Genomic DNA, 20,647 nt, shown 5'->3' with positions numbered 1-20,647 from the left:
AACTATTATATTATAAAAATATCTTCTGCCATTACCTTTTTTTTAGTCATGCTTCTACCATTGCCTTCTGGAAGATAACTGATACCCTTCCTTAAACCCCTTTCCTCTCTCTCACAACTTTGTAGAGACACACCTCCCCCTCTTCACTTTCTCTCACATCTTCATTTCCTCTTTCTCTCTCTTAGTATAGAAACTATTGGTGCTCATCCCAGTTGCCATCAACAAAAGTTTATCCTTTCACAGCCAAGAAAAACCAACAAATCATACAATCAATAGAGCCCATGGCACGATTTGGATATTGGAGGTGCTGGAACGACTGATGTGCGGCTGATAGAGCGACTGGGTTTTAGAGGCATAACAATTTTGTAAATTTTTTTCTGTTTTTTGTTTCGAATTTTGGGGTTGGATGTTTTGGGTTTGTTGATATGTGAGGCAGTGGGAACAACTATGCGATCTGGTTTCGAAGGTGGTTGTGGAAGTGAGGATGAAGTAAATGAGAGCGGCAAAGTGGGAAGAGACAACACACGGAGCAACTAAGAATAGAAAGTGGCAGAGGAAGCCGTGATTTATGAGGACGCGGCTGTGGTCCTGGGATTGTCTGGTGAGGTTGTCGAGCAGAATGAGGAGTCGAGCAAAGCAAGGAGTCGAGCAAAGCAAGGAGTCGAGCAGGACAATGCGAAAGAAAAGAAGGGTCTTAGCAATCCAATGGTATTAAGGGGGGGTCTCGCTAAGACCATCTAGCGAGCCCCGTAGTCGAGGCGAGTGAGGTTTAATCCTACTAAAGATAGTCCCTTCCTCTAACAAACATGGGACTACACTAACACCTAGTCCAATCTAGTCCAATCTCGGTTAGTGAGGGCAAACAAACGCCCCCTAATTGTACTAATTGTGTTTGGGAGCATTTTTCTCACCACTATAAATTATATATGGTGTATGCTCACCATACACTTCATCATCTGCAATGTGTCATTTTATTTAACTTTATTTAACTTTCATATTAAATGTTTCTTTTCTAAATTCAAAAAAAAATTAACAAGAGTTAAATGAAATAACATGTGACAGATAATAAGGTGTATGGTGACCATACATTATAGTTATGGTGATAAGCAAAAATACTCCCAATCATGTATTCATATATTACTAACCTATTCCCAAGCTCAGATATTTGTGAGCGTTAGCTCTAAAGAAAGAATACACAATATAATTAAATTAATTGGTAAACTGATCTTTGATAGTCAGCTGATCCTTCTAATTATTGGTGAAGTTGCAACCTATAAAATTATCAAGCTAGCTCATCCTTGCATATCCAAGGAAACTTAGGTAGATGAACTATTTCCCACAAAAGCAAATGCCATTTCCAGTTATGTATAAAATTTGTTGAAATGGACGAGCATACAAGTCTGATCTCATTAATTTCACAAGCATGAATACTATTGCTTCATTTACAAAAATTCTCAGCAAATGTTCATCATTAGTCATTTATGAGACTCATCCACTACTTGTTTTATTAAATTGTATACATGCACGCTTGGTGTGATTTAGGTGTTTCTTTAATGTTATTCATCAAATTATAGTTTACAGTACCTATTCGAGCCAAGATTTCTCAGGAGAGGGCTCCTCGGCTCTCAGCACTCCCCAAGGAATTGGCACTTTGGTCTTACTTGCTGATGTACTGCAAGAAGAAGATAAAGTTAGTTTTGAAATGTGCCTTTGTAGAGCCTTAGGTGTAGGCTTTGAGGCTCACAATCAAAACTAACCAAGTGCTAGGCGTGTTTGCGCCCCAAGTTACTCGGACTTATTGTTATCAAAGGATTGTCTTGGATGAGTTAAGTCAACATTAAGTTATTTTTCTTGCCTTGTGACCAAGGACTTTCAGTTCATAGTCTTGTATGTTCGAGGGAGGGGAGTCCATATCCCCTTAAGTCATCTACTCAGTTCTTGATTGGTTTTAAATAAAGGCATGTTCATTAAGGTGACTAGATCTAGGCACAAATGAGACTCTTAAAGTAGAAAAACAGATGTATATGACTTGAATACATGCTGGAGAATACATTAAGCATTAGATCTATTAACTTACAAAACAAACAAAGAGCTTTGAGTAAGATTTCACCTTGTCGGGCAAGGTTGAACTTCTTGCAATCACTTCTCTTTTGAGTTTACAGGGTTTATATGCTAAGAAATGATGGATGGTAAACAAGTTTACATGAGGGAATCGATACTACACCACTAAGGGTGATAGCAAAGCTTCTAAACTAGACAAAAAATGGCTTTTGTGGGGGAATGATCCTGAAAATGTTTGAGATCTAGGCTAATTACAGCTTTCGCATGCAAATATGGCTTGAAAGAAAAGCTTGTATGTTTGTTTGTTTGATTGGTTGAGTGTCCTTGTCTCCGGGGCCTCCTTCTCATTTTATAGGCAAATTAGCCCGACTGTTGTAGCTTTGCTCTTGTCCGAAAGCAATTGAAGGGTAGTGAGTCATCAGTTTTTTACTTGTATTGTCACTGAAAAGTACTTTTTGGCTAATTGTGGGCTAGTCCCCATCACTTGACATTTATATCATAGGCACATGGCCTATGCATTAATGAGAAGGCGCCAATTTGTCTTTGGGCCTAATGCTGGGCTTTAGGCAAACCTTCCTTTAATTGGTGGCTTTAGGCTCTCACACACTTGCAGCCTAAAGTTCAATTATTAACCCAACAGTGCCCCCTTTAATCATAGTTGATGTTGCAATCCCAAGCGCTAATAATGATTAAATAGCCGTCGCACATTAAGTAACCGTCACACGCTTGTACTTGGAACTTGTGTCGTTTTAAAGCAACCATTGGTTATTGCGACCTTTGCACTAACCCATGAACTTCACCATTAATTACTTGCTCCTCTATATAATCCCCACTTAATCTCTTTAGCAAAGCACCTTTAACCAATTCGAGCCCTTTGAATTTCCAAAACTCCTTAAAATTCCTAAAGTTCAAAATTTTTGGAAATCCCTTTTGTTCTTCAACTCTTCCTTCTTAGCTCCGAATTTCTTCCTATCTTCTCCTCAAGATTATCCAATGGTACTTACAGTTACCTGGATTCAATCTCCCTACGAGACTGGTAAGGGGATTTCCACCATGCGTTATTTTTTTAACGGCCTTCATCGCCCTCGGGCAGGCCTGCACACTGGACTCTTCCTTAAGGAAGGAGGAGTGCACTCCTTGGGATTTGCATGGACTTCTCAGTTATTGGTTTCTTCATCATCCTCAGAAAAAACGCACTGCATCCAACTTCAGTTTCAGGAATTTTATGGCATTGTGGGGGAGTCGAGCAGCTTTAATCGCACTGATAGATCTGACATGTGGATACAAAGCTAACCTTTCTTATACTAATATCCATAAGCCCAGACTTCCCCATAGCTTATGCTCCCTTAATCCATTCATCATCATAGGTGTATGCTTCGGGATCAACTACCACGACAATGTTAAAGACTTTCGTATGACTTGTGGCTGCAGGCTCCTTATTGATTCAAACGTTGGGATCATACATGAAAGTGGCAGTGGCCATCAGTAACCATTTAGCATGATCTTCCGCCAATTAGCTTCATCAGAAGTTTGAAAAGGTCAAAAGAGCAAATGTTGAAATTTAAAGATGTTGAAGCATAGTTAGCTAATAGTAACATTCTAGGATAGCTACCCTCGTCAAGGATGTAGAACTATTGAACTGATTTTTGATGTAACTTCAACATTTAATAAAATGAAACTGATTTCTTTAATCCATTTTGGCTTGCATTTCTCTTGAACTCAACGGTGAAGGGTAAACAAGTCGACTTTGAACATCTCGCAATGTTTACACTTCTTTAAAGTAGTAATCCCTAACATCCCATAAGGTTGGGTGATACTTCTTTAAAAACTTAGCATTAATTGGATGCTTCTGCGAACTTCATTCCAAATTTGCCAAATAATATCCCCCTTTGTCTAGTACTTGGTTGATAATGAAAGGACCCTCCGAAGTTGGACTCCACTTCCCAAAGCCTCCAACTTGAGCCCCCAAAGGTAGAATGGCCTTCCATACTAATTCTCATTTCTCGAAATTCTTCAACTTCACCTTCTTATTGTATGCTCGGGCAACAATTTTCTTCCCTTCTTGAATTCTATCTAGAGCTTCGATTCGGGCAACACCTAAATCTTCAACACTTTGACACATAGCCTGAAAATAATCTTCACTATGCAACCCAAATTGATTTTGAATCCTAACAGAACTCACATTTATCTCCATGGAGAGCATATCATCTTGCCCGAAGGTTAAGGCATAAGGAGTAGTTCTAGTTCATGCCCTCTTGGAGGTTCTTTAAGCCCATAAAGTGTCTCTTAACTTCTTATGCCACTTTTCTAGACTATCTGCCACCATCATCTTAATAATGTTCACTAAGACTTTGTTGCTAGCTTTTACTTGACCATTTGACTGGGGGGTAGTAAAGTAGATTGCTTAGGGGTAGTAAGGACCATTTGACATGAGTTTTTCTTAGTAGATTTTCTTCCCACAAAACATACTTAGTTGCTCGTTGTCTATTCTTCTTACTTGTGGGGAATGAATGATCTTTTAAATACTGAAGAATAGGTGTCCTCCAATCTTCAACCTTCATTTCTTCAGACATCATATATAGGCTGAATCCCCTTTCAAAGATAGAAGGGAGATTTCTTTTCTGAACCTCTATATCTCTTTTATACTTTCTTTCTTGGATCTACACTCTAGAAGCCAATTGTGCCATCTCATTGGCGATTGCATTCGATCATCTGGGGATATGGTTGACTGATATCTTAGTGCCCAAATAGCTTAATAGTTGTGTAGATGCCAAATAATAACCTGCCATGGTGATGTGTCTGCACTTATACTCCTTATTTAGTTGATTAATCACCAACTTTGAATCACCAAATACTTCAGTTGCCCCCAACTCCAGGCCAATTATCAGTGCCTCGTACTCTGCTCGATTGTTGGTAGTCTCTTGATAGTCTAGGAGGAATGAATAATAATGGTGAGCACCCTTGGGATTAATGATAACAATCCCGGCTCCCGCAACAGTTTGCGTGCAAGAACCATCAAAATACAGTTTCCAAGAAGTGATCCAAAGACTAGCTATTCTTTTTATCTTTTGCTGGATCCATTCTTCTTTGCCCAAGAAGGTTTTGCTCAATAGGATCCACACACTGGCTACCTCTAGAGTCTTTGGGACATTGATAATCTCATCTTGTGATTCTTGGTGCTTAGCCAGGAAGTCTGCAATTGCTTGCCCCTTGATCATTCTTTGAGGCACATACTGAAAGCTGAACTCTGAAAGTATATATTCGATTATGTCAGTCTTGGCAATAATGTTGATGTTGCAAGGTAACATTTAATGCCTTAACTTGCATGTCCTGAAGTATAGAGCCAGGCACAATCTCTCCACTGGTGTATATCTTGTCTCTACTTTAGTAAGGATTCTACTGAGGTAGTAGATTGCTTGTTCTTTCCCACCTTCATTATTCTAAGCCAACAAGCTTCCCATTGATTTTTCAAAGGCATAAATATAAAGTTTTAAAGGTTTTCCTCTCTGAGATAGCATGAGCACTGGTGGAGAGGTCAAGTAAGCGTTTATGATGTCAAAAGCCTCTTGATGTGGTGGGCTCGGGCAAATCTACTTTGCCCGACTTCTCTTTTCCTGTATCTTCAACACTAACATGTGCCATCATAGGTTCTGTTGCTAAGTAGTCACCTTCCATCAGCACAAAACATGGCAGATAAAAGATATGTCATGTTTACGTGGAAGTTGCTAAGTCCAGATAAATCATTCTTGCCCCCAATATGGTTCATGAACTCATCTAACCAAGCATGTGCTTCCTCTGGCAGCATTAGCTCGAGCACCATTTCTTCTCGAGTTATGCCAAAATTTGGGATTTGTTCTGGAACCTCACAGAAAGTATCAACCAACAATGGTGCGGGCAACCCTCTTTCAGGTGAAATAGTTACAAAGCATATTGGTTATGGGCTCCATCTTGGGGTTGGCATCATTACCATATCCTTTTGAGCTCTCCTCAAGATTCTGTATTTCCCAGGATGGGGGTTCTGCAGCACATGATCTCATTCCCCTTCGGTATTGCTATTAGCCTTTTCCACCTTCTTCTTGGTTCTGCAATGGAGTTGATTCCTTTCCCCATTGGGTACCTTCTCAAACTTTACATTCTCAGAGGTTTCTGAGGCAGTGGGGCCCTTCAATGAGTTCATGTGGGCTTTATGTTGCCTCAGGACTATTCTAATCATGTAGGCTCCCATTTCCTTAATGGGCTTCCCATCCTTTCGGACCACATACCATTTCCGTCCGAGTCGGGCATGATTCTTCTTTGTAACTAGATTCACGGTTCTCCCATTTACTCTGACATCTCCACTGGCATAGCTTGGTTGGGGTGGCCTCACATCCACCTATCTTGGCACCTTGGCCTCTATGTCCTCTACCTTTTCAGAAGCTTCATAATTTCTGAACACTTCTGACAAGCCTTTTGGTTGAGAATCTCCTCTCAACCTTTGGAAAACATTCTTAGAGGTCTCTCTTTCAACTGCCCGCATAACATTTTTGTGGGCCTCTTATTCTATTTTTTCTCTTCTCTTAATCAGCTCCTGATCAATAATGGTTATTGACACTAGGACTTCCAACTCACACTCATATTGGCATCTACTACACAATACTACTCCTTTGACTATGGTCGCCTTGGGTTTCTCGGGCAACTTGATGGCTCATTCAGTTGGCTTGTCAATTTACCTCTGTTCTGCTTTCACCTCCCAGGTAGCTTTTCATTTCCCCTTCTCAACCCACGTCAGGTTGATCATGTTTATTGGGACTTCTGAGAAGGGGTCAGTGTCAATCATCATGTTGGCATGTGGTTTCTCTAGTAACAACTTTCCTTTTACTATAAGGTCTTGTATCCAGTCCTTGAACTTGACACAGTTGGTTATTAAGTGATTGAAAGTGTAATGCAGTTTACTATACTTTTTCCCTTTTAATTCTTCAAGCTTGGGCAGCTTTTTGGTGCTGTCGAGCACGATGACTCTTGCCCGAACCAACTCCTCATAAATCTCTGTGGCCTTGATTAAGTCAAAGGAATAACTCTGGTACTTTGGGGATTCAGAGGGATAAATCCACCATCGTTCGTGACCACCTTCTAGTCCTTAACCAGTTGTACTAACCCCTTTACAATCAACAATTTGAAGGGGGTAGTCATCTCTGCCGCACACACGTCCATTCTCTTTCCTTCATGACCATTATTCTCTTCTGGTTCTCCTTCAAACTCTAGTTGGTGAATGGCAGCTTTGCTTTTATAGAAAGGAGGTACCTTAGATGAGTGTTTTGTTGGAAATGTGCCCTAAAGCCAATCATGTGATGATACTTTACGGACATTTCACATGTTAAACTAATCTAGTTTTACATATAAAGGGCATACATTATTGTTTGAGCCGTCTCATATAAATGTTATATGCTTAAACGATAAAGTCCAAGGAATATGTGATTGGGAGAATGTAATCTAATGAAGTTAGATTCATGAGACCATTCTTTCGTAGACACATCCTAAATGTTCCTGATCATAGGATTGTCAATTGGGCATTGACAGTCCGTAAAGATCGGTACGTACTATGTCTTCTCTCAGGGAGAGTGATTAGTCTCGAGTCATTGGTGTGTGTGACATCAAGACAAGTACGTAGGTGCTCAATAGAGAATGAGTACACTGAACGTGATCAACGAAGAGTTCTCATATTCCATGTCACATAAGAACTCATGGTTGGGATAATGCAAAGTAGTCATTTGACCTGAGGCATCACAGCTGTCTTGTGGTTAAGTCCTTGATCTTTGATTATGTCAAAGTCACCCCCTCGGGGTGTCCACGGCATCGTTGGGGTTAAGCCACTTAGCTATGGAGACAAGTGAATGCGCAACAAGGGATCTCTAACCTTCAAACAGTTGAGGGAGAATACTCTATGATATGATTTGGAATCTCTGGCCAGAGTATGAATGAGATTAGGGAATGCGTTCCAAATCACATTCAAGGAAATCATATAAGCAAACGATTCACATTGGATAATAGACATGAGTAAATAAACTATCATACCAAACAATGTGGTCAAGAGTATTAGATTAGAGAAGGACCGTATTGCATTTGTAATCCCGAACTGAATAGGTTCTCCACCTCTTCTGATTAGCTTGGGTAACCATGATATGCTGCTAGGTGTCACTCATGGTTTGTGGAAGCCTTAAACGTGTGTAATCACTAAAGGGAGAATTGAAAATAGTTTCAATTCACAATCGATGTAAAATGGTTTTAATCGCCCACTACCTCGCTAAAAGGAACCTAATGGATCGCACACCGTAAAAGGTAGAGATTGGAGATTAAACGGAAATGAGTAAGAATGATTAAATGGTTTAATCATTTAATTATGGCAAGGATTAATTAATATGTTAATTAATCAAACGAATAAGTTCGTTAAAGACTTCGGGATAGTTTTGGACCTTAAGGCCCAATGGGCTTCGAACGTCAAGCCCATTAACTTAAGTTGTATGACAATTTAATGAATAAAGATTCATTAAAGCCCAAAAGCCCAAACATCCCTAAATGGCCGGCCATATTAGATGAATTAGGGTCTTGGTTGTTTAGGTTACTTAAAGAAGTGACTATATAAATGACTTTATAACTAAATATTCATAAGGTGATTAAGGGTTTATTTTTGGGTGAAAATGGGTGAGAATTGTCTCTCCATTTTCTCTCTAAAGAGGCCAACACCTTGGAGGGTACATCTAGCAATCCTACTACTCCAAGGTCACTCATTTCTTCTACAATCAAACCTTGGTGAAGAGACTTAGAGGTTCCCTATTTTGGGAACTTGGAGAAACCTATTTTCTATCCAAATCCATGGATCTAAGAAGCAAGGAATGAAGGCCCTATCTCTTTGGGTGATTAGCCTTTGCTTATGCAAAGAGGAATCTACAAAGGTAATAATTTCAACTCACTTTGTTTTGAGTTGATTATTGGTTCACCAATCTACTAGGCTTTGAATTTCATGGTAATGTTTTGTTTTTGAGTGCATGCAAGCATGATTCCGCCTTTAATTGTTAATTGCATGCTATATGATGTTGCTCAAATGAACATGTTTTTCAAAATAAATCCTTCAATTGGTATCAGAGCCTAGGTCTAGTAGTTGGTGAATCCTTTTGGGTTTTGTAGTTCATAAGTTTATGATTTAAAAGTTGTAATTGTTACAAGCTTTATTCTTGCTTCTTTGAATGTAAATTTTGTTTGAAAATTTGCCATCTCAAATGTTGTAGATGTAGTTCATATGAGGATCAATATTGGAGCTAAAATTCGGTGCCATGATTTTAGGGATTTTCGGCCAAATCCAAAGGGTGATTTTTTGGGTTCATGTTTGTCTTGTTAAAATGGTTTTAAGGTGACTTTTGGAACCCCTAAGTACCCTAGGATGTTAGCCTCATTTTGAATGATAAAAATTTGAGTTTTATTGCATGAAAACATTCATGGAGCTCTTATGGGTTTTCATGGATGTTCTTCATATGTTCTTGATGTTCTTGCCAAGAACATAAAGGTTTGTGTTTTGATTCAAAGTTTTGATTTATTTCATAAAGTTTATGATATATGTTTTTCAAATGATTTATCATGTATTTAAAGTGTTAAATATTTGTATAAATGATGATGGAAACATCAATCATCAAAACATATATTAATTTTATGAAAGTATTTAAAGTGTTAAATATTTGTATGAATGATGATGGAAACATCAATCATCAAAACATATATTATTTTTATGAAAGGTGAAAGCACTACTTGATTGTTTTTGACAAAACTAATAAATCAAAACACCCACCACTCATTTTTATCCCTAAAAACCGGCCACCCTAATAAAATAGGGTAATTTTGGGGCTTTTATGCAATTACATAAAGTTTTGATACTTTTGTGTATTTGTACTTTGACCCGAAAGTTTACGTTTTGACGTTAAGGCCTAAAAACGCTAAAGGACAAATTGTTTTGCTCCTTTAATGAAGTTTTTGAATTTATTTAAATTTTGGGTTCTAGTTGTATTTACATGAAGTAGTGACTTTTGTGTTTTTACAAAGTGACTCCAAAAGTTTATGTTTTCGCAATATGGCCCAAAAAGTTGTGGTTATTGCATGATGGCCCAAATAGGATGAGAACAAAATTGTTTTGTCTCTTTAAATGAGAATTGGATTTTCATTTTGTTTAGCTCCACTTAAATCAATTTTATGGATACAAAAACCAAATGAAAATGTTGCATTCAATTAATTAGTTAAAGCGTTAATTAATTAAAGGATGATTATGAACCTAAGCCTAATATAATTGAGATATGTGAAAGGCGTTTCAAATTTGTTTGAACCATGGGAATGTGTAGATTAGATTTTGGTTGTAATTTGATTTGATCAAATGTTGTAAAAGGGCATAAGTCCTTCTTTACTTTAAGGTAATTTGTTTTATGCAAATGTTGTAATGAGCATAAGCTCATCCTTTACTTTGAAGTATTTCTTTCTTGCTTTATATGATATGCATGAAAATGAAGTAATTAGGTCCAACGCCCCTAAGACAACACGCCTTAATGTGATTAAACGCGTAACTAAAATCAATCTCCATCCCTAGACCGAGATTCAACACAAGGCTCGTGTTGAATCTAAACAAAGGTTCATAGTCATCCTAAGGCCCTAAGGCAACTATATAGTCCATCAAATGAATGCAAACCTTATGTTAGTAGTAACATATACTCTTGCTTTAAAAACCGTTTTTAAAAGCATAGTGGGAGTATTATGTACAACTAAAACAATCATATGGACCAATAGTTGTAATAGGACCAAATTGTTTTAATAGAGATTAAAATGTATATTGATATGTGATGAGACCTAAAACCCTCAACCAAACCAATATTAAGTTGATAAGCGGAGAGTGCTTAGAACACTCTTTCGTGGCCTTCCACCGTGGTAGGCTCCGATCGTTTGTGACTCGTACACCGGCTTCACCCTATAATGGGGGAGTACAAAGTGCGTGCTTACACTCAGGAGGAGTTCTATATACATACATGATGAAGTGAGGTAGGTAACGAGTTTAGCCAACATGATATAATTCTGAGGCTATGCTTGAACACCTACACGAACTAGGCATGGTGGGAATGACTTAACTAAGTACAATGACGCCAACATGATATAATTCTGAGGCATCATTTTCTAGAGGCCAAACTAGATGGGTACTTGCAAGAGGTTGTTGCAAATGAGTAAGCGTACTCTCTCATTATTATTAACGCTAGCCAACATGATATAATTCTGAGGTGGGCTTGGTAATAGTGAGCCTCCCATAACCTACTAAGAGTTTCATCCAAAACTCTCGAATTCCAATGAGGGATATGGAATTTGCCAAAAATAGTGGGTGGTGCTATTTTGATTTAAAGACCCGAATCAAATGGCTTAAATTCAATCAATTTATATTCGTTATGTATTTGTTTACCAATATATTTGCAAACGCTATCCAACACTTGACAAATAAAAGCCGAACGTTTAGTTTACGGACTTGGTACTACAAAACCATAGATTGTCTTTAATGGCTTGTAAAAGTACCTAAGTAGTCTCATCCTCACAATCTTCCTATTGATAATGTATCATTAGAAGAATATGTTATAAAAGGTCTATCATAGAGAGGACAACACTTTTAATGTCATAATTCTTCAATTACAAATTGTTGTATGAAGAAATAAGAGTTGCTTTGAACAACCCTTAGTCAATACAAACACTTAGTGCTTATTTCTTTGTTAATTGAACAAAGAACTTGAGAAGTAAGCACAAGGGCATGGACACTTTATGTGCCATGATTCTTCACTTACAAATTGTTGTATGAAGAAATGAGATTTGCCTTGTACAACTCTTGAAAGTTTGTAATTATGTTTAGAACATAATGGTTGGTTGACAAAAATAGTCCATTAACATGGACTAATGATGATTTTGAATCATTGAGTGTTGAAGTGTTAAACCACTTAACGAGACGGAAACTAGGCAAGGACTTCACCTTTGTTTCCCTATCCTAATGGTTCACTAAGTTTATGGTAAACTATGTAGTGAACAATAACCACATACTCTCCAAATTGTTTGATGTGTATAACACAATTGAAAAAGGTTTCAAGAGAGATAGTGGGAGTTTAGGGACCATGACTAATATAGTCAAAGGTGAAAGTCAAATAAAGAAGATAAATAACTCCAAGGGAACAAACTTTCTTTATGAAAGGATGGACATTGGAAGGGGTATTTGCAAGAAATGTCTTGCAAGTGTCAAGGACACACCTTTCGAAGGTGTTGTAAATTGTTCTTGAAAAGTTCAAAACAGTTGGTTCTTCTACTTGAATGTATGATTCCATATTAGTAACTATGTTTTACAAATCGTTGTAAAAGTGTGACTAATAAGAAGTAGAAGATATATGAGAGAAGAAAATGTGCTTCACATACGGAACGTGAATAAGATATAGATCTCTGCGAAAGCAGATAGTACTTACTTCCTCATATGAACTACCAAAGAAATTGGATTATAGTAATCTAATTGATTGTCTCTATAGTAGAGATGATATGGTAGTGTTAACTGTTTAGAATATAATGATGCTTAAAACCCAAAAGGTTGCAAGGTAGTGACTAATCCCAACTAAATTGTGATACCTCTAAAAACATAAGTTACGAGTTGGTGAAACAAGGATGCTTTGGATCGTTAGATCCGGATCCAATACCTTCTTGTTAAAATTGTATAGAGGCGAAATGTTCGAATCTTTATTCTTTTGGAAAGAAGAAAGAATCACAAAGTTGTTGAGGTTAATTCACTTAGATGTTAGTGGCACTTGTCCACAAACATAATATTACTCATGTTGAATAACATTCACCGAAGATCACTCTCGGTTGGACTATAGTTTATTTTAAATAAACACAAGTCTGAATACTTTGTAAAATGTTTCAAAGAATTCAAGTAATGTAAGTTGATGAGTAAGACATCTAAAGTATTTACCTCCTTAGATTTGATCCAAGGAAAGGTAACACTTTAGATAAGTTTCCTTGAAAGATATCAAGGAAAATAGCATCATAAAATAATGTATTTCTCCATTAGGAGAAGAACGAACTTGAATAAGATTTAGTTCGTTAAATGTTATCTATCACCCATATATAGGATATATACTTCTAAAACAATATGATTGTCAATGAGAAGATCTTCCAATATTTTCATGACTCCATAAGATGTAGTTGGAAAAGAAAGACAAATCTTAAGCATGTTAAAGATTTGGGGTTGTGTGCTAATAAGCAATATTTGTTTGATAACAATCTTGTAGGATATCCTTAAAATAACTTTTGGATATCGCTTCTATAAACCAACTAACAAATGTTGTTTTGTTGGGTAGTTCATTGTAATCATACAATGTGATTTGCCTAAAAGCAAATGAACGAGAGATAGAACTCAAAGAATGGGTTCTTTGAGAGACAAGATAGTAATCAACAAATATAACAACCTAGTTCCTATACCACAAGCTCCAAGGTAGTCGATAAGAATGAAAATCCTTATGACTACATTGAGTGCATATACGATATATACTCAAGGAAATGGTAAAGTACCATTTGACTCGAAATAATGAAACCTTCATAGCTAATTGGTAGCTTAAGGTAACTACAATCAAAGAGAATGGTTGACTTTGAAGAAACCATCTTTGAGATAGGCTTGGTTTCAATTAATTCGAAGATTGCTAGCTACAACTAAAATGGTGATTCAATGTTTTGACATAATATGGGTTTCCGAAACCATTATTAAGATAGTCTTGATAATATATGTCCAAAACTATAAATCACAAGACATGTAAGTTGTAGAGATCCATCCATCATGGATCTTAGCAAGTTAGTGGGAGCTATTTGCATTTTATGAGAAAAAAGGATCAAATCGTTTGATTTCTCATCAAGATGTAAATGAATCTTTTGTTTACGAGTTTTACAAAAGATTAGTGGGAGTTAATCATGTTCCTAAAATTTAAGTATATATGATATATTAATTTTGGAAATGAAAAGAATACTTCTTCGTTAAAGTTATGACTTTAATACATTATATGAAGATAGAATGTATATGGGAGATATAGTCAATATACATGGGATGGAAATCTATAATGATATATTTCATGATATAATTGGATTATATCAATCCCTAATAATAGACAATGGATGCTAGGAAGTTTCTCATATGATGATAAACTTCAATAAGAAGGACGATTCTAGTGAGACTAGCAAGTTGCCCTTCTCAAAGGGAACGTACCCTTTGACTCCCATAGAAATAATGCGTAAATTGAATCCTTTATGCATAAGCAGAAAGGTGATTTATGTATTTCATATTGTATGAAAAACATTGATATGAGTTGTACCTAGAACGGTACAAGACGATATCAGTGCAAGCCCAGGATCAGAACCGTGGCAACTGTCAAGTGAGTCCTTAAGTATTTAAGAAATACTAAAGGATAGATTCCTCAAAGAATGAGGAAGAATTAGAGTAACGTAATGGAAGCGTAAATGTATTAGATTATGAATCTAATCCATCATTGGATGTTTCTTCATTATGAATGAAGAGATAAACAAATATCTCTTTATTATGACTAAAGAGATATTTGGATGGAAACATTAAAGTAATGACTTTAGTGTATTCCATTATGAATGCAAGATATATTGCCATATAGAAGTTTACAACAATGTTGTTTGGATGGGAAAGTTCATTTATGAACTCTCTATTCGATTCCAACCAGAAAGTGTATGACACTAATGGGGCGATAGCTCAAGCCTGGGAATCAAGGTCTCATCAAGATCCGAACACAAATGAGAGACTGAACCACATGATTAAGAATCATGTATAATGGTGACGTCGTTATTCTCAAGGTTGCTTCTGTGGATAACACATATAGATATCCACTGCCTAGGCCTACTATTCAGCCATTTATGAAATGACTACAGAAGAGGTATCATCAAGATGACCAAGCTGATTGGCTCTAGTGCAAGTGGGAGATTGTTGGAAATGTGCCCTAAAGCCAATCATGTGATGATACCTTACGGACATTTCACATGTTAAACTAATCTAGTTTTACATATAAAGGGCATACATTATTGTTTGAGCCGTCTCATATAAATGTTATATGCTTAAACGATAAAGTCCAAGGAATATGTGATTGGGAGAATGTAATCTAATGAAGTTAGATTCATGAGACCATTCTTTCGTAGACACATCCTAAATGTTCTTGATCATAGGATTGTCAATTGGGCATTGACAGTCCGTAAAGATCGGTACGTACTATGCCTTCTCTCAGGGAGAGTGATTAGTCTCGAGTCATTGATGTGTGTGACATCAAGACAAGTACGTAGGTGCTCAATAGAGAATGAGTACACTGAACGTGATCAACGAAGAGTTCTCATATTCCATGTCACATAAGAACTCATGGTTGGGATAATGCAAAGTAGTCCTTTGACCTGAGGCATCACAGCTGTCTTGTGGTTAAGTCCTTGATCTTTGATTATGTCAAAGTCACCCCCTCGGGGTGTCCACGGCATCGTTGGGGTTAAGCCACTTAGCTATGGAGACAAGTGAATGCGCAACAAGGGATCTCTAACCTTCAAACAGTTGAGGGAGAATACTCTATGATATGATTTGGAATCTCTGGCCAGAGTATGAATGAGATTAGGGAATGCGTTCCAAATCACATTCAAGGAAATCATATAAGCAAACGATTCACATTGGATAGTAGACATGAGTAAATAAACTATCATACCAAACAATGTGGTCAAGAGTATTAGATTAGAGAAGGACCGTATTGCATTTGTAATCCCGAACTGAATAGGTTCTCCACCTCTTCTGATTAGCTTGGGTAACCATGATATGCTGCTAGGTGTCACTCATGGTTTGTGGAAGCCTTAAACGTGTGTAATCACTAAAGGGAGAATTGAAAATAGTTTCAATTCACAATCGATGTAAAATGGTTTTAATCGCCCACTACCTCGCTAAAAGGAACCTAATGGATCGCACACCGTAAAAGGTAGAGATTGGAGATTAAACGGAAATGAGTAAGAATGATTAAATGGTTTAATCATTTAATTATGGCAAGGATTAATTAATATGTTAATTAATCAAACGAATAAGTTCGTTAAAGACTTCGGGATAGTTTTGGACCTTAAGGCCCAATGGGCTTCGAACGTCAAGCCCATTAACTTAAGTTGTATGACAATTTAATGAATAAAGATTCATTAAAGCCCAAAAGCCCAAACATCCCTAAATGGCCGGCCATATTAGATGAATTAGGGTCTTGGTTGTTTAGGTTACTTAAAGAAGTGACTATATAAATGACTTTATAACTAAATATTCATAAGGTGATTAAGGGTTTATTTTTGGGTGAAAATGGGTGAGAATTGTCTCTCCATTTTCTCTCTAAAGAGGCCAACACCTTGGAGGGTACATCTAGCAATCCTACTACTCCAAGGTCACTCATTTCTTCTACAATCAAACCTTGGTGAAGAGACTTAGAGGTTCCCTATTTTGGGAACTTGGAGAAACCTATTTTCTATCCAAATCCATGGATCTAAGAAGCAAGGAATGAAGGCCCTATCTCTTTGGGTGATTAGCCTTTGCTTATGCAAAGAGGAATCTACAAAGGTAATAATTTCAACTCACATTGTTTTGAGTTGATTATTGGTTCACCAATCTACTAGGCTTTGAATTTCATGGTAATGTTTTGTTTTTGAGTGCATGCAAGCATGATTCCGCCTTTAATTGTTAATTGCATGCTATATGATGTTGCTCAAATGAACATGTTTTTCAAAATAAATCCTTCATGTTTTACTTATTGCTCCTCCAGTAACAGTTTCTCATACTTGGTGGCCGCAATTACCAACTCCTGCAGTTCATTAAACTGCACGTCATAAAACTTCTTTCTCAAAGGTAATCTCAACACCTTCTGAGCAATAAATATGAGTTGTGCATGATTATAGGGAACTGGCACCTCATCCTCGTCCTCCTGAACCTTATCATGAAGTCTTATGTAGACTCATGTTTGTACTGCTTCACCTCCACAAGATCATTGATAGACATTTCAGGCTCGACCCTGTAAAACTGCTCATGGAAGGCCATCTCCATTTTTCCCTAGTTAGCAATGGAATTAGGGGGTAACAAAGAATACCACTATGATGCTAAGCCCACCAAGAAGTTCCCAAATAATCTTAACTTGTAGTTGGGATTGTCTTCAAATGCTACACAATGATTAGAGAACTTGAAAATGTGATCTCTGGAAGACACATTATCATCCTCTCCGCTGAATGTTGGGAATGCAGACATCTTGAAGTTGACTGAAAAAGGGTTCTGCTCATCAATGTGCTCAAGATAAGGCTTATCATAAGTGATCCTCAATAGCGGGCGAGCTTGTGGCTGAGCATTCCGGGCCACCATCCTCCTCAACTTGGCTAACTCATCCATGAGCTGTTGGTAAGCTGTATTATCAGGAAGAGTATAAGGAGGTTCCCATTTTGGGCTACGATTATTGCCCAAGAACGTCTCTTTTCTTGGCTCAGGTTTTCTCCACCTGGCATCTCCTCCCTTACTGGCCAATGGTGTGGGCCTATAAGGAATAAGCTTGTCTGGCTTGGTAGGCCTGCCTTTTCCACTGGATTCCCTGATCAACTGGAGCATCCTATACTTCGTTCTTTCTTGCCAGCTCCACCCCCTAATATTAAATGGAAATTGTTAATGCACAAAATCAGTGAGGACTTTGGTACAACAGAAAGTGTTAAGTTTGTGATCTTTACTAGATTGCTCCGGTCACTAGTGTGGATAAGTATGTAAATTGATAGAGACAGGGAAGCAAACACAAGATGTACATGGTTCACCCAGATTGGCTACGTCCACGGAGTATAAGAGTTCTCATTAATTGTGAAGGGTTTACACAAGTACATAGGTTCAAGCTCTCCTTTAGTGAGTACAAGTGAATGATTTAGTACAAATGACATTAGGAAATATTGTGAGAGAATGATCTCTATTTATAGAAGAGAGTTTCTAGTTTCATTCTGACATTGACACATGTTGTGTTGTGATTGGCTTCTGATGTTGACACGTGTCACGCTATGATTGGCTCCTGATGTCGACACGTGTCGCGTTGTGATTGGCCTCCTGGTAGGAAGGAAACTCTTTTAGGTCCTTGACGGTATAACGTTGACCAGTGCTCAGTAGTTTCAGGATTGGTCAAGTATGGTACAAACAGTGCTCCCCTAAGTTCCTGAGTGAGGGAAGTTCCTCGGTTGGGGACTTGCAAGATCCAAGCCATTGAGTAATCATGAAACTTCTAAGTACCGAAGTGTGGTATCATTTTCACTTACCTTATCTACCTCATACGTAGATGTGGCATCTTTTCTAAAAGTACTTTTCCTCCATCCAGGGGTGGTATCTTTAACCGATGAAGATGCACAAGGTAATGTATCAATTTCACTTGAAGCTTACTTGTAGTTTCGGGCTTGGTCAAGTGCGATACAAAACCCTATAGTAGGAGTTCCCCAAGTTGCCGAGCTAGGAGATTTTCCAAAAGAGGTAACAGACAAGGTAAGCAATCAGACTTCCAAGCAAGCAACCTGGTTCGGAGGTTCGACTTCGGCTTCCGATTGATTGTTCTCCTTCTCATTGTGTCGTAAACAACAACAAGGATAAGGAGAAGCAAATGGAGAAGAGATGATATGAGATATTTTTACTTTTGAAGAAGCAACTTTCCACAGGCTTATTCTTGAACTGGGCTGGAGGGTTTTCTGGTTTCCTCGAGAGTATAAGGCCGACTCAAGAATTTGAGGATCAAAACAAGTCCATCAAATCAAGAGTGCATTCAACCTTGATGATATGGGATACTTTTGCTATTGACAAAGTAATAGATGAATCGGCACATGTTCTGTTGCGCTTGTCTCCACATGCTTCCTTGTATCCTTTTCACTTGCCATATCTGTTCCTCAGGCAGATGTGGTATCTTTTCTAGAAGCATAAAATGTTGAAGATGAGTACTCGAGAGCAATGCCAGGTAAGTAATCAGGCAAGGGGTTCCAGGCAGTCAGTTCCTGACTAGAAGCTTGATTCCAAGTGCTGACTGATTACTCTCTTTTTCCTTGTCTTGCAGGTAAGAACAAGGGCAAAGGAAAAGACAGGGAAAAAGCATGATATGGGATACTCTTGCTTTTGACCCTGATGATATGAGATACTCTTGCTCTGGTGTGGCTGGTTTGCATAGGTATTATTGGGGGGGGGAAGAAAGCTGAGTATTTCGAGAGGCTTCGTTGGGAGTGCCCTTTCAGATATGAGGAAGGGTTGAGCATTTTTGCAAGTTTACCTGTTCGTGGAGGATGGAGGTCGACATATATACGAGTCTCCCTAACAACAAGTAGTAATGATATTCCATTACCCTTCTTGGTCGTAGCAATGTAGTGGGAGCTGCAAGCTTCACGTGTTATGTGGTATTTGGAAAGCTGATGTTGCGTGTGAAGATTGCAGACAAGCTTTATCCAAGGAAATCTAGCTCTCAAACTTCGAATAGTGATGCCTTTTCGGTTTTCGAACAAGCAATCCTGTCGGGGATCTGGCTCTCGAGATTCGGAGAATGGTGCCTTTTCAATTTTTGAGAAAGCAATCCTGTTGAGAGTCTGGCTCTTGAGATTCGGAGAGCGGTGCCTCTTCGATTTTTGAGAAAGCAATCATGTTAGGAGTCTGGCTCTCGAGATTCGGAGGGCGGTGTGTCTCTTCGATTTTTGAACAAGTAATAATGCTATTCCTTTACCCTTCTTGGTCATAGCAATGTAGTGGGAGCTGCAAGCTTCACATGTTTTAACTTTGTTAGAGCGCTTTGAAAAATTGGTCTATGGTATCTGGAAATCTGATGTTGCGTGTGAAGATTGCAGACAAGCTTTATCCAAGGAAATCTGGCTCTCGAAGTTCAGAGAGCGGTGCCTCTTCGGTTTTCGAACAAGCAATCCTATCGAGGATCTGGCTCTCGAGATTCAGAGAACGGTGCCTCTTCGATTTTTGAGAAAGCAATCCTGTTGGGAGTCTGACTCTTGAGATTCGGAGAGCAGTGTCTCTTCAATTTTTGATAAAGTAATCCTGTTAAGAGTCTGGCTCTCGAGATTCGGAGAGTGGTTCATCTTCAATTTTTGAGCAAGCAATCTTGTTGAGAGTGTTTTCTCGAATGTGAGTAAAGGTTGGGCATTTTTGCCAGTCTGCCTTGCCACGGAGCACAGAGGTTGACACAGATTGGGACTTTCTAGTTATCAAGCAGTGGTGTTGTTCCTTTACCCTTGTGGGTAATAGTAGAGTAGCTGGACCTTTAAAATTTATGTGTCTAAACTTTGTCAAAGATCTTTGGCAAAGTTATCTGTGGTACCCGAAAAGCTGATGTTGCATGTGGAAAGTGGTGCCTCTTCGAAATCCGAAGAGTGGTGCCTCTTCGATTTTTGAATCAACGGCCCTATTGCCCTTTCTTTTATAAGGACACCAATTATGTGCAAGGAGTACATTCAGAGAGTTATTGCTTGTAGGAATTTTCCCCTTACTTCAGAGATTTATTGCACATCA

The sequence above is a fragment of the Malus domestica genome, chromosome 13 (genome assembly GCF_042453785.1).
Source record: "Malus domestica chromosome 13, GDT2T_hap1".
NCBI lineage: Eukaryota > Viridiplantae > Streptophyta > Magnoliopsida > Rosales > Rosaceae > Malus > Malus domestica.
This window is presented reverse-complemented; position numbering follows the sequence as displayed.